Source organism: Lampetra planeri, chromosome 8 (genome assembly GCF_965212315.1).
Source record: "Lampetra planeri chromosome 8, kcLamPlan1.2.h2, whole genome shotgun sequence".
In the NCBI taxonomy this organism is placed as follows: Eukaryota; Metazoa; Chordata; class Hyperoartia; order Petromyzontiformes; family Petromyzontidae; genus Lampetra; species Lampetra planeri.
Genome location: NC_136114.1, coordinates 1,623,796 through 1,636,421, shown reverse-complemented (window position 1 = coordinate 1,636,421; position 12,626 = coordinate 1,623,796).

Below are 12,626 nucleotides of genomic sequence, written 5' to 3'. Positions count from 1 at the left end.
CCCCTGGGTTGCGGGCTGGGCTCTCTATGTGGTGCAAATTTCCCCCCCTTGGTGACGTAGGATGGGCCCCCCTTGTGGTGTGGGGGGGCCCCCCGGGGGGGCCCCCCCATTGTAGGGGGCGGTGGGGACTGGGGGGTGGGCCTTCCCGTGAGCCCTTCCCTTCTCCCCTCCCTTTCCTTTGTCACGGGGGCGTGGTCCCCCTGGTTCCGTCTCGCTCTGCCGCAAAGCGGTGGCGAGGCAGGCCGTGGAACTGCTCCAGGGCGCAATGTCAATCGTGTGGGCTGCCTCCGCCCCCGGGCCGTTGCCCCTGGCAACTCGCCAGCGTCGCAGGTAACTTGTGACATCACGCCCGCCGGCGACATCACGCCCGCCCGCGACGTCACGCCCGCCCGCGAAACCCCGCCCGCCCGCGACGTCATGCCCGCCCGCGACGCCACGCCCGGCATCAACGTCACTGCCGGCCGCGACGTCACTTCCGCCCGCGACGTCACCTCCGCCCGCGACGTCACGTCCGCCCGCGACGTCACCTCCGCCCGCGACGTCACCTCCGCCCGCGACGTCACCTCCGCCCGCGACGTCACCTCCGCCCGCGACGTCACCTCCGCCCGCGATGTCCCTCCCGGCCTCGGCGCGATCCCCGACGCGGTCCCCGGCCCCGGCGCGATTCCCGGCGCGGTCCACGGCCCCGGCGCAATTCCCGGCGCGATCCGCGACACCACTTTCGGCCGCGACGTCACTTCCGGATGCAACGTCACGTCCGTTCGCGACGCCACTCCGGGTCGCGACGCCACTTCTGGTCGCGACGCGATCACAGGCCCCGGCGTTATCCCCGGCGCGATCCCCTTCTCCCGACCAGGACAGTGGGGACCGGGAAACGACACCACCGGCGCCCACCCCGAGGAGACTCCAGGTGAGTTCCAGGCGTCGGAATTGTAATTGCTCGGCCCGACCGAGAGGCCGGGCGGGACGGCGTCACTCGCCTGGATCCTGTCGGCGTTCGGCCCCGGCGGGTTCCAGGTGACGTTGGCGGCCTCCGGCTCCGTGCGGCACCCCCTCGCCACATGCCCCTCTCGACCACAATGGTGGCAGACCCACGGGGCGTTCCGTCGGGGGGGCTCGGCGCGATGTTGTAGAGGCGGCTGCCAGCGACGCGGCGGCTGGTCGCGCCCCTGGTCCCTCTGCTCCGCCAGTCCCCGGATCGCCGCGTACACCTCCCGCAGTGATGGCTCCGTCTCAGACGTCGGCGGTCCGTTCCCAGCTGCCCCACAGGCAGCCTGTGGTGACGGTGCAGGTTCGGCGGTTGGTGTCGCTGGACCCAGTAGCGCCGCGGCAACGGCTCGGCTGTTCCCCCCCGCCGCGCCAGCCACCGGGCCCACGGGTGGCGCCCGGCCCATGACCTGCTCGTGGGCTTGGATGGTCCAGGCAGCCCACAGCGAGGTGCATTCCTCCGGCGTCACCACGGGCATTACAACGCCGGCGCGGCAAGCGTAGGCGATGAGGTGCTCGACCACGAGGTCCTCGAGCGCTTCTTCAGCCAGGCAAGGGAAAGCTCTCCTCGCCAACACGAGCAGCGCACCCCTGTAGGCTAAAGGGGATTCTTTAGCCCCTCGCTGGCGATCCTGGAACCGTTTAAAGGCTTCTTCCGCCGGGCAATAGATCTCCCCCAAAGCCTCGTAGGCCGCCTGTAGCGTGGACTTGCTGTGCGAGGGAAGGGAGGTGTAAGAGGAGAGTGCTTCTTTGCCCAGAACGGATGGCAGCGCTCGTAGTGCCTCTTCGTCTGTCCACTCGAGAGCATGGAAGGCAGCCTCGAATCGGTGGACAAACCCCTCCCAATCTTCTTCCTCAGCCACGAACTTGTCGACGGGCCCCAGCCGACGCGGCCGTCCGGCCACCTGCTCTCCATGTTGGGTGTTTAGCCCTGGGGGTTTTGGCGGGAGCGGCGGCGGCTGGCGTGACGAGGTTGGTTGCGGCTCCCGCCCGGCCGGCTGGTCGGCCTCCGGGTCCCGTGGCCTCTCCTCCCGTAGTATGCGTGGGGGTAGGGGTCCCGGTGCTGGCGGGCCCCCCATAGGGAGCCTCTGCAGTAGCTCCTGGAGTGCCCTCTCCACGCGGGCCATGCGGTCCTCCATGGGGTCCTCCAGGCGATCAGGGCCCCCTGCTGCTGCTTCTGATAGCAGGCCCCCTTGTTGCCTGGGATGGGAAGGATCCCCGGCCCCTGCTTCCTCTTCCCTTGGCTCTTTCCCGCGGGGATTTTTCTTTGTAGCCATTGAGATCCCACCGCTGCCACCAAATGTAAAGGGGAGCCGACACGAGATTGCAGGGGTCTCGTCCTTTATTCCTTTTCTTCCATTCACACCTGTCCCCAGCTGTCCCAATCTCGTTCCCGCAAAAGGCCCCCTTTTCCCGCCCGTTCTCTCCTTATATCTCCTTGATCACCCCTCCCACTAACCCACCTATTGGTGGGAATCCTTCCCCTGACACCCCTACACAATGTACAACTTTTGAGAGTGAGTGCCAGTGGACAAGCAGCACACAGCAAGAGCCCTCTTGAAAGAAGGGCGGAGAGCATGGAAGTTGAGCAGAGCAAAGGCGAAGTCCTGAAGTAAGGGCGGGTGTCCGTGTGAAGCTGGCAGCTGCACGCCAAAGGAGAGAGAGAACGGAGCAGTAGTAAGAGCCTGAGCCAGCTCAGCCCTGCAGTCAGGGCAGATGTCCGTGTGCAGCTGGCAGCTACACGATCAAGGAGAGAGATAGAGTGACTAGCAACGACGAGCAATCAACCGGGAGAAAGGGCGGAAAGAGCCAAGCATCGACCAAGCCAGCATCGCAGAGAACCAGCTGCGCACACAACCAGGCATCGCCAGAAAGCACGGAGCCGGAGAGAGCGCGCAGCAGCGCCACCAGCGCCACCGAGCAAGGGTGTCAGCTGCCAGCGGACAAGCGACAAGCGTTGTGCCGACTCAGCTCATCCAGCAGGGGAAAGAGCCTGACCAGCCACCCGTGAGGATGAGGAGAGCGCCAGCGAGAGCGCCGTGGATTCAACCCACACACACCGACCAGCACCAGCTGGGAACCAAGACAAGAGTGAGGAACGCCAGCAGCAAACGAGCTGCGGGCGCTATCTGATGACGGGATCATCGCGCACTGCCGATGGCGAGCGCCGTGCCGACTCGTCATCCACCAGCCGACAAGCTGCTGCAGACACGCCCCGAGCATCAGAGAGCAACTAAGCCGTTTGTATGACACTCCCACCCTCACACACTCACCGCTCCGCAGGGAACAAACTAAAATTTGGTACAAGGAATGCCCAACCTCGGCGTCTGCTTTACGCAAAGAATTGATCAAGACACACGCACACAACACGCATATCTGGACTAATAATATTGTTCCAAAAAGTTATCTTTGTGTTTCAAGAAGGGTTGTCATTCCAAGGTGGTGCGTTAAATATCAACTGATCGTGAAAAGCATTGCTGCCGTCGAGTTACATGAATACAATTGTTAGAAGTATTTAAGTCATTCGTTTAGTTAATTGCATAATCTTGCCAATTAATTAATTGATAACTACTTTTGCCTTCGGGATATGTTTCTCAATTTTGCGTTCGTATGAATATCGTCGCATGAATGTTAAGGACTTTTTCCTATCGCCGTATATGCTCGCGTTACTAGGAGGAATTAATCGATTGTTCTGATTACCCAGTTTGACAACGTAATCATTGAGGGTTAAATGTACGGATCAATGAGGAGAACATCTCCAGGAGTACTGTGTTGACAATTTCAAGCATAAGAGTTCGCATATTAGAGTGTTATGTTTTTGTTTAGAAATTAAAGTTGTTTAACACAGAAGTGTCTGAGTGGTGCCTTCCTAAGTTCATGCTTAATAATCATAATTATGAGAACTGTATCCTACGGTGAGATTTGAATTTGGAGACCTGACATAAACACACTAAGACATAATCAGTAAATGTTAAAGCGAGAATAATTGTATTATCCCGATTGATAATACGACCCTAGACAACGAGGCTAAGCCTAAATGCATACATTAGCACAGTCGCATACATTTGCATAACTTAATACAAGCACACATTCTAATCAGCATAATTTATGTGCAACATGAAATACATTAGCATAATTTCGGATTACGCATTTTTTCAATTTTCATTAAAATATTCTTATTCTTATACATTTTTCAAGACCCGGCATATACAACAACCGGTAATCAAAGTATCATAGCTGCTCTATGCTGGAACACAGACACAGGTAATCAAACTATCACAGCTCAATCCAAACACAAAGAAACATGTATTCAAAATGTCATAACTCGATCGGTGCTCGATCCGTGTTCCATCAGAGCTCGATCTGTGCTCGATGGGAGCTCGAGCCATGCTCGATTGGAGTGCGATCCGTGCTTGATCGGAGCTCGATGGGAGCTCAATACGTGCTAAATCCGTGCTCTATCGGAGCCCCATCCGTCCTTGATCTGTGCTCTATCCCTGCTCACACAGAGTTCATGACAAAGATAAAAAGTACAAACTTCGTAATATTATATCAATAACCAAAAATATGAACATCAAAAAGTGACAAACATTAATGCAACAAAACTATTTCAAAGCCAATTCTAGATTTGAAGCTATCGTGACTGTAAGGATTCATACTCTTAGGTTTTTCGGTAAAGTCACGTAGGTAATAAATAACTAGATACTTGAAATAATAATAGAAATAAAATAATAAATCACGACGTTTCGGAGGCAACACAAGTCTCCGTCATCAGGTGGGACCGTCACAGCTAGATTTACTGTCTCAAGTGAGGCAAAATTCCAAGAGTCAAGCTCTTAAGTACAAGTTTAAGGGGGGAGGGAAGGGGGAGGGCGTTATCTGAATGTGGAAGCCAATGAGTGGAACGTGTTGGGGGGGGGGGCTAAAAGAGAACAGTTGGTGCATCTTGTTGATGTTTTACCCGATGTTGGTTGACAATCCAAATACAAAAAGGAGAGGAGAGTTGTTGGTTGGCAATCCAAATACAACAAAGGAGAGGAGAGTGCTGTTAAACGCTGGGGATGTCAACACTCGGTGAAGTAGAATAGTACCTGTCAAATAAGATGATCCAAATATGTGCAGTTATATATTTTTTGCATGGTTAATAACATATTTCCAATTATTACTCAGTTTGTACCCATCATCACGGTTGCAGTTATGTCTGTTTGTATATCTGGATATACAATATATCCAGATATACAAACATATACATAATTCCCCATTCTCCCCGCATACGCTATCACAATCAACAAGTCGCAGGGACAGACATTCGATTATGCTGGTAAGCGCACTACTATCTTTGTATGATGCATATGATGAACGATTGCGAGAGAGAAGAGTGAGGAGTGGCCAAGGAGAGGCAGCCCACTCTTTTATCTCTATTTGCCTTCATAATGTTCCTTGAAGATTATTTCACTTCCAGTAACAAATTATGGACGAGGACGAAGATCCCCTCACAAAAAAGTGTCGAAATGCTAACGATGGTCGGCCAAGCAAAGTCAGGAGTTTCTCGGGAGAATTCGTGCAGCACATTGTCAATCTCAACAATGCTACATCAATCGACAAACTGCTGAGCAATCCCAGTCGCGGCGTGAAGCAGATGCCACAGCCCATCCACTTCGAATCGCGGCTGAAACTCATGAACAATCGCAGTAGCGGCATGCAGCGGTTCTTCAGAGTCAGCGCTTAGTTACAGAGTGTCAGAGACAAGCGTTCCGCAATGAAGCCATACATTCGACGACGCTGGAGTAGAGGCGCACAATTGCAGTCCAATGGCCATCATCTTCCAGTTCTGCGGCTCGAGGAACTTCATCTCAAAACGCCCTGTTGATCGGAAATTCACTTCGTGCTGCCGTAAGGGCAAATTAAAGTTGCAAAAGCAAAAGGACATCAACGGAGTTGAGCTGGAATATCCTGAGTTTCTCCACGCATTGCCGACTGACCCAACTCAGCCGAATCACGCTCACTTCCGCGATCACATACCATCCTACAACAGTGCGGTCTCCTTCACGTCGATGTGAGCGAAGATCGTCGATTTGCCAGGACGAGGCCCATATGTCTTCAAGGTCCACGGCCAGACATATCACCGCACATCTCACCTGCAGCTGCTTGACAATCAAGTACCGCAGTAGGCGCAGCTGTACGTGCTTGACAGCACTCAAGCAACGGAGATATATCAACAGCACAAGGCGAATGCTCAGTGTCGTCAACCTATCCTGGACGAAATTGATCGCTTTTTTCGCTGGCACAACAGATTCGCCAACAGCTACCAGTTGATGCGCGAAGTCAAAGCACGAGAAGTTGACCGTGCTCTCTTCAAGCGGGAGAAGAAATTCCGTTGGTCAGTATGGTGCTGAGATTTGATTATCATTCGGATCAACGACGAGACAACGCACCAACATCAAACGAAGTCGCGATGGTCTTGTCAACGAGGATGGCGAGCCGCCGTTCGAGCGTGACATTCGCATCTACCCGAGGAATCCACAGAATCCCAATCAGCAGTCCATCAACCTCAATATTTTGAGTCCCAACATGGATCCCATGACGTACGCGATTCTGTATCCGTACTGCAATATGCTTTTGTGAGGGGGCGCCTATGGCGCCCCCGAACAACTCGTATATTTATAATAATCGAAGATAAAACGGTCAGGATTTGCATATAAAAATGTATGAATATTTACATGTAATGATATTTAAAAAAATGTATGCAAGAGATAATTTATTTTCTGTCATCATTTATTGTCACGCTACAGAGACGTGTAACGTCAAAGGGAGAGGTGTGATTAAGTGGAATCGAAACGTGATGTGTTTAAAATGTATTAATGTTGTGAGGCATGCTTAAAGATGAGGCGAGCAAGAGTTAGGCCCAGTTAACACGTGGCATATCACGCGTGGGCTTGATTAATATTACCACATTTAATTTACGTCCGCTCATCTTGCTAGCGATTCGAAAGCAGGTGCTTTGGAAGCTTATTGATGCTGATGGCTAAATGTGCAGAAAGCGTTTTTGTCGTCATGGCCAATTACTGGTTTGTTTAACTATTGATCAATAATTAATATTTCAGCCATAGATATTCAGGCGATCAATAGGAGAACACAACACCACAGTGCATTTCCACATTCACCCAACTCGTTTTTTACCCTTTTCTCATAACCTCCCCACGTCGTGTGCAGCTTCAGGATAATTTTTGTAAAACGTTATGTCTACTGAAAAGGTCACATTTAAACATTTCATAAGGCACAGTTGTGAACAGTGGCGGCTCCTGACATTTCCTCTAGGTGGGGCTGTTGTGAGTGACCTTTGAAAATATGGTGATCTAATTAAGAAAAAACATCGTCATGTTATTGGCCTTCCCGTGAAAGTGATATAACTGCCTTATCTACCAACGGTAGGCATTTATGAACAATACGAAACGAAACAACAATCCACTCAAATGCTGTCATCATGACCGTCAAGTCCACACTACACAACCCCTTTGACACTGCCAAAAGCGTAAAGAAAAAAAAAGATCAGCGGACACGACTATGCAAATTGAACCTTGGCGGTACCCCGGGGTACCATAGTACCCCGGCTCTCGCATGTCCATGATGCAGTCATTTTTCGTCTGTTGAGGGTCGGCGATGCGGCAATCGGCTCATCTCGACGAGTTGTACCCGATGCACTATGGTGCATACGAGCGTTCAGGGTTTCAGCGCAATCGTCCTCGTTGCGTTTTGACATCGCGGAGTAGCACTGATTTGAATTGGTTGGTACCCCAGTCGTGGAGTTAAGTACGCCCCTGGAAAAAATAGTGTCCAGAAATAAAATATTTAATTGCCTCGGCCATTTTGGATTATTTGCTATCCCGGGGTACTGTCATAAGGATTAATTAACCAAAGCAACCAAGACACCGCCTACTGTACAATAACAGCCACATACCATCGTACACTCACCTACGTGTAGGCCGTGACCTGCTATATTTGCGCAGTGCAACCTAGCGTTTTGACATCGTTATCACAGCTATGGGCGACTTTTTCACCGCACCTGAATGGGTCTCAGACGGGGTAGATAAAATGTGAAGCTCGTTGCACTGAATGTAGGGACATCTCTCACTCGGACACCTTCAGAGCAGCCCCTAGACCTCGCCGAGGCACATATCAGACTGTGATGTTGCAGCGGTTTCTAATATGAACAACTTAAAATGTTATCTTCATTTGGCAATTCACGTTATATTTTACATTTTTTAAACACAACAAAACAGTATATAGAAAAGTATTTTATTAGAAAAATGATTCATCATCTCCAGGTGCTTGGTGGAGCGGAGCCCCAACGCCTGGTTGTTAAGCCAAAATATCGTTTGTAACAAAGGGAGTGAAGAGAATACAGTGCTCTGTTGTTTCATATTTCGTCACCCTGGTGCAGAAGGTCAAATAGTATCATAATAACGTTCACTACTTCCATATGACCATCACACATCAAGCTGCATATTCAGAAATGTTAATTGTACGCTGTGTGAAATTAGGAGAGCAACGCGATTTAGATATCTGCTTTGTGGACATGTTAAACAGCGTAAATATATAAAACATTAACCCATCACATTTATTCTGTTGTGGTTGACCTCGGCATCTACAACGGTGCATGGTTCACCGTGTACAGGTATGGAAACGTTAACTATGATAAAATCATCAATCTAATTTCGAAATTGCGACTAAGGGTGAACATACTGGAGAGGGAAGCTGTTCAGAAAAAATAACCAATTATTGAAAAACGGAATTAATAGATACCCCAAGGTGTCAGTTTTGCTGCCAGATAAAAGGGTAAAAAAACAATTATCATATTTTGCTACTGGAAAAGGAGGTTCCAATGGTGTAAATGGTTACCCCAAGCTCTCATACTCTGATGGTGCATTGTCTTTGAGTTGTGCGCCTATGGCGTCATCTGGTCCAACACCATGTGAGACTAGGCTCTAAGGAAAGCTGTCTCGGGTGTGGGCCAATCAATTTCAAAGACAGTGCATACATTATCATAGTTGTGTTTTTTGTTTGCATTCCGACTGCAGGTATTGTGGTCAATGCAAACATGACTCCTTGTAAAAAATGTGTCAGTTTTGTTGCCAGATAAAAGGGGAAAAAAACAATTATCATATTCATTAACTAGTTGTTCGGGGGCCCCTATGGCGCCCCCTCACAAAAGCATCTTGCAGTACGGATACAGCATGGGATCCATATTGAGGTTGATGAAGTACTGATTGGGATTCTGTGGATTCCTCGGATAGATGCGAATGTCATGCTTGAACGGCAGCTCGCCATCCTCGTTGATGAAGACCATCGCGACTTCGTTTGATGTTGGTGCGTTGTCTCGTCGTTGATCCGACTGACAATCAAATCTCAGCACCATGCTGACCAACGGAATTTCTTCTCCCGCTTGAAGAGAGCACGGTCAACTTCTCGTGCTTCGACTTCGCGCATCAACTGGTAGCTGTTGGCGAATCTGTTGTGCCGTTGGAAAAAGTGATACATTTTTCCAGGATAGGTTGACGACACTGAGCATTTGCCGTGTGCTGTTGATGTATCTCCGTTGCTTGCGTGCTGTCAAGCACGTACAGCTACGTCTTGATTGTCAAGCTGCTGCAGGTGAGATGTGCGATGATTTTCTGGCCGTGGACCTTGAAGACATATGGACTCGTCCTGGCAAATCGACAATCTTCGCTCACATCGACGTGAAGGAGACCGCACTGTTGTAGGATCGTATGTGATCGCGGAAGTGAGCTTGATTCGGATGAGTTGGGTTAGTCAGCAATGCGTGGAGAAACTCAGGATATTCTAGCTCAACTCCGTTGATTTCCTTTTGCTTTTGCAACTTTCATTTGCCCTTACGGCAGCACGAAGTGAATTTCCGATCAACAGGGCGTTCTGAGATAAAGTTCCTCGAGCCGCAGAACTGGCAGACGATGTTCATTGGACTGCAATTGTGCGCCTCTACTCGAGTGTCGTCGAATGTATGGCTTCATTGCGGAACGCTTGTCTCTGACACTCTGTAACTAAGCGCTGACTCTGAACGACCGCTGCATGCCGCGACTGCGATTGTTCATGAGTCTCAGCCGCGATTCGAAGTGGATGGGCTGTGGCATCTGGTTCATGCCGCGACTGGGATTGCTCAGCAGTTTGTCGATTGATGTAACATTATTGAGATAGACAATGCGCTGGATGAATTCTCTCGAGCGACTCCTGACTTTGCTTGGCCAACCATCTGTGCTTTCGTTCGTTAGCCTTTCGACACTTTTTTGCGAAGGGATCTTCGTCCTCGTCCATAAGGAACATTATGAAGGCATAAGGAACATTATGAAGGCAAAGAGAGAGAAGAGTGGGCCGCCTCTCCTTTGCCTCGCTCTTCTTTCTCTCTCGCAAGCGTTCATCATATGCATCATACAAAGAAAGTAGTGCATTTACCAGCATAATCGAATGTCTGTCCCTGCGACTTGTTGATTGTGATAGCGTATGCGGGGACTCCCCGCATACGCTATCACAACCAACAAGGTACCGTATTTACCGGGTAATACATCGCGCTTTCTTTACCCTACCGGATAATTCTTCCGAGCTACCTTTACCCTACCCTTTACCTTACCCCTTGGCATGTCGGCACCTTTACCCTTTACCTTTACCCTTTTACCCGGTAAAAAGGGTAAATTACCTTACCTTGCCGAGGCCTAGCGGGGAGAATGGGAAATTGTCGTGGTGGCAAAACAAATGGCAAAGTCGTGTCGGTGGGGGCCAAGTCGATTCTGACAATCGATTCTGTGAATCAACACCGAATTACCTCGTTCTTTCTCTCATGCGTTCATCATGTTCCGCTTAGACAGATAAAGGTGTGTGCTTGCCAACGTAATAGAACGTCTGTTCCTGTGACTTGTTGATTGTGATAGGGTATGCGGAGAGAATGGGAAATTTTAGTCGTCGCAAAAGAAATGCCAAAGTCGTGTCGGTGGGGACCAAGTCGAATCCGGGAATCGATTCTGGGAATCAACATAGAATCGCCTCGTTGTGCATATAGATTCCAACGTAATCGAACGTTTTTCCGTGCGCCTCCGTCGTTCAAACCTGCGCGCCTCCTGCTTCAAAACGACAGGAAGTGCAGCGTTAGTCGCAGATAAAGCTAGACGTTTATATATAAGATATGGGAAGATCGAAGTGGTGCCAGCTTCTGAAATGTATGTTTTTTACTGAGTTTACACGTAAAGTTTGATAGAATGTGAAAGCAGCCTTTAAAATAGTTTTGATGCATTCATATTTGTCATTTTCTGATGTTAATATTTCTGCTTATTGATATGATATTACGAAGTTTGTACTTGTTATGTTTGTCAAGAACTCTGTGTGAGCAAGGATCGAGCACAGATCAAGCACGGATGGAGCTCCGATAGAGCACGGATTGAGCACGAAATGAGCTCCCATCGAGCTCCGAACAAGCACGGATCGCGCTCCCGTCGAGCACCGATCGAGCTCTGATGGAACACGGATAGCACCGATCGAGTTATGACATTTTGAATACATGTGTCTATGTGTTTGAGCATGGATTGAGCTGTGATGTTTGATTACCTGTGTCTGTGTTCCAGCATAGAGCAAGCTATGATATTTTGATTACCGGTGTCTATGTGATCTAGCATGGATCAAGTTGAGATATATTGAATACCTATGTCTATGTGTTCGAGCATGGATCGAGCATGGAGCAAGCTGTGATATTTTGATTACCTGTGTATATGTGTTCAGGCACATATAAAGCTGTGAATTGTTTAATAACTGTTGGATTTTACTGTCAATTAGGATGAGAGTCTACCCACTGTTGGATGAAGTTGTCTCCATGCCGTGTTGGTCACTGGGTTTGTTGGACTATTCCTCACCATGCTGTTCAATGCGGGATGCAAGGGGTGCCTAAGAATATGAATTTGCTACTGGTATTCGCCATATCTGGGTATCGAACTCAGGTTATGGATTCACATTGCAGTGCACTAACCACTGCTAATCTCGTATATATCTTGATTTGAAGCTTTCGCGACTGCATGGATCCATACTCTTTGCTTCTTTCGGTAAAGTCACGGAGGTATAAAATAAAATAAATCACGACGTTTCGGGCGCAACACAAGCGTCCATCATCAGGTGGGAAAGCATGGTCTGCTGCTGAGGCGGACTGTTTTAAAAGGTTTGAAATGGGTGTAGCTCAAGGGTTATAAAGAAGTGGACGGATCTTGTGATGTTAATGTGAGAAAATAGTGTGATGCCACCGTCACGAAGCCGTTCAGCAGGCGCCCCATCTGCGACCTCGCCACCACCAAGCGACGGAGCCGACCCCACGTCCCCCTCACCTCACCTCACATGAACACACCCGCACGCACTTTCCCCCACCCATAGAGCTGGAAGGGGAGATCACCTGAGCGACCGGTTTTTATCCGAGAAGCCCTTATCTTGGATTGACTTTCACGGTTTCCGGCGACCAGGGAATTGGACGACCTCCCCCGACGCTACGTTGCACCGCGGCGCTGCGACCGACCTTAAGATGGTATGGTTGCGGCGAGGGGCATTCGGCCACCGCGGTTGAGGCGCATCCCCCACACACACCCCCCACGTGT